This window comes from Quercus suber, unplaced genomic scaffold (assembly GCF_002906115.3).
Source record: "Quercus suber isolate HL8 unplaced genomic scaffold, Cork oak 2.0 scaffold_195, whole genome shotgun sequence".
In the NCBI taxonomy this organism is placed as follows: Eukaryota; Viridiplantae; Streptophyta; class Magnoliopsida; order Fagales; family Fagaceae; genus Quercus; species Quercus suber.
This window is the reverse complement of record NW_027069653.1, coordinates 23597-27007: the sequence shown is the minus strand read 5'-3', so window position 1 is coordinate 27007 and position 3411 is coordinate 23597.

The window sequence follows — 3411 nt, the reverse complement described above, 5'->3', positions numbered from 1 at the left end:
CAATACTAGGTCACTATAATTAAGTGAAAGAAAAGCATACAGTAAGCCCAAAAAAGGCCCAGCAAGCACGGATCAAATAGCACCACAGTAGGAATAACAAAGTGGCATGGCAGGAATGCTAGCAATTTTACGGAAGGAGCAAAGAATGGGTTAAGGAGAGAAAAGCCCACAATCAAGTAAGGCCCAGCCCTTGAAGGAAGCAAGCCATAAAGAATAAAGGATCAAGAAACCAGTTCAAGCCACAAAGAGGCCAAGAATGAGCAATAGAACACATAGACGAGCCTCCATGCCATGGCAAACGCATGATCAGTAGACAAGCTTTGGACACACACGAAAGTAGAGCATGCACAAGGATCAAGCACCACCAACCTGTACCCAGCCAATACAAGAATGATGAGCCATGGGTTAGAGGTAAAAGAGGGTATGGTTTGGCCGTGGAGAGAAAGGGGAGCCTATTCTAGGATCCCACTCAAACTCTTTTGAGGGAAACATCCTGTTGGGATGACATACCACCCAAAAGAGGGAAGATGAGTTAAAACCACTAGGTACATGCCATGAGGGATAGTGAGAGAGAATGCCCACCTTGTTCCGAATGGGAATGCCAGGGTGAACAAGCAAATAAAATGGAATTCTTTGTTTGGTAATAGGATGTGGCACGATCAACACAGGTAAGTAGTGGTGGCAATTGATAAACTAGTGGGTGGTCTAGAAGGACACCCACACTCGGAAAAAAGTGGCTAAAGGGTGAAATGGTAAAAAACCAGTCACGGCAGGCAGTATATAAGGAGCCTCTGTCATGCACAGTAGGATCATGATTATAGCAACAATCATAACGAGACAGTCACAACATTACAACAATCACATCACAGCAACATTAGGAAAAACAACATCATACGAGCAAGAACTAAAAAGGAAAAGAGTGGGAAAAAGCAGAGTAACAAAATAGGGAGAAAGAAAAACAAATAGTAGGCAAGAGTGTGATGGTAGGCATGCACCAATAGGCTAATCCCTTCTCTCCCTCTAAAAGCCTACCCTCTATCAAGGATTAAGGATTTCTCCAGGCAAAAGCCATTTAGGCTTATCTTCTCAAAGTGGGTAATTTCTACAGCAGGACCTTCTTTTGAGGATATCCACATTGAGGAAGTGGTCTTCCTTTGATTTTATTGATTAAGTTTCAGTGTTATTTCTCTTTTATCACTGCCATTTTATGCATAGTGCGTTTCTATTGTTGTGCTGTTCTTTTTTTATTATTATCATTATCATATTTGAAATTTTTTGCTTGTTTTGACTAACAGTAAGTGCTTATCCTTTATTGTTGCTATATTATACTTGCCCGTCATAACTCTTTTGTAACAGTTTCATCTGCTATGGGCATACGACCAAAGTTTCAACAAATGGGCTTTAGTTTGTGCACAAGCCGATTCAAGATGGGTTGCAATTGGACCGATCCTGACTCTTCTACCTAGACCATTTGGGCCATAGTGTGTCAGGAGGAAGCCCAGACCACAATCTCAAAAAAGGTCCACCACATCCATAAATCTTCCATAATCACTAGACCTCCATAGCATTATTCACCCGCTCTAAATTATCTCTTGTTGACTAATAGTGGTGAGCAAGAGTGTTACGATGAAGCCTTGCAAGATGAAAATTCAAGTAAGTGGGAGTTAGCTATAAAGGATGAGATGGATTCTTTGTTAGAGAATCAAACATGGGAACTGACTGAATTGCCAAAAGGAAAAAAAAGGTTTTTCACAATAAATGGATATACAAAATAAAGAATTAGCATGATGGTAGCAAGCGCTACAAGGCCAGATCAATTGTCAAAGGGTTCCAGTAAAAGAAGGGCATCGACTACTCTAAAATAGTATCTCCTATTGTGAAGATGTCAACAATTAGACTGGTACTGAAAATAGTGGCAGTAGAGAATTTTCATCTTGAGCAGTTAGATGTGAAGATGACACTCCTTCATCGTGACTTGGAAGAAAACATTTACATGAGTCAGCCAGGAGGGTTTATTGTTCAGGGACAAGAGAGTCTAGTTTGCAAACTGAGAAAGAGTTTGTATGGTCTAAAACAAGTTCCAAGATAGTGTTATAAGAAATTTGATAGTTTTATATATAGAACTGGGTTCAAGAGATGTGAAGCTAATCATTGTTGCTATTTTAAGTTCTTTGACAACTCTTATACATTTTACTACTGTATGTGGATGATATGCCGATTGCGGGGTCTAGCACTGAGGACATTAATAATCTAAAGAAGTAGCTGTCAAAACAGTTTGCAATAAAGGATTTAAGAGCTGCAAAACAAATCATTGGTATAAGAATCACTAGAGACAAAGCCAATGGTACATTGAAGCTTTCACAGACAGAATATGTGAAAAAGGTTCTCAGTAGGTTCAACATGAATGAAGCTAAACCAATTAGCACACCCTTGGGTAGTAATTTTAGACTAAGTAAAGAATAGTCACCGAAGACGAAAGAAGAAATGGACCATATAAGCAAAGTACCCTATGCCTCAGTTATTGGCAACCTTATGTATGCTATGGTGCGTACAAGGCTAGACATTGCACATGCAGTGGAGGTGAAGAGTAGATACATGAGTAGGTTAGAAAAGCAGCATTGGGAGGTAGTCAAGTGGATTCTAAGGTATTTGAGAGTTTCATCAAATACATGTCTTTGCTTCACAAGTGCAAAATTGAAATTGCAGGTTATGTAAATGCTAATTTAGCAAGTGATATTGATAGTAGAAAGAGTAATACTAGATTTGTATTTAGTATTACTTTGGGTGGTACAGCTATATCTTGGGCTTCAAATCTACAAAATTTTGTTGCTTTGTCTACTACAGAAGCTAATGAAATGATTTGGCTAAATAGCTTCTTGGATGAATTGGGTAAGAAGTAGGAAATGGGCATTCTACATAGTGACAATTAGATTGTAATTTTTCTTGCTAAAAATTCAGTTTTTCATTCAAAGTCGAAGCATTTATAGATGAGATACCATTTTATCTGTTACCTTGTTGAAGATAAGCTAGTAATACTTGAGAAGATTTTTGGATCTAAGAATCCGGCGGACATGTTAACTAAGGGTGTCACTATTGAGAAGCTGAAGTTGTGTGCAGTTTTAGTTGGTCTTCTAGCTTAAGAACAAGAGGATGAGTTGTAGTGATGGAGGATTGCCTTTGGAGGATTGCGGTTGATGTTAGTGATTGAACTAATCTCCAAGTGGGAGATTTGTTGAGTTTTGTGGAGCCTAGTTTTGTTTGATCCGAATTATGACCCGATCTGAAATAATATTGTTATGGTTTTTTTGGAGATTAGGGTTTTAGTATGTTTTTTAGAGAGAAAACTGAACTGCCGCATTTTGTATTTTTCTTTGAGAATAGTGAAATTTTTGCAATTCTGTGGACGTAAAC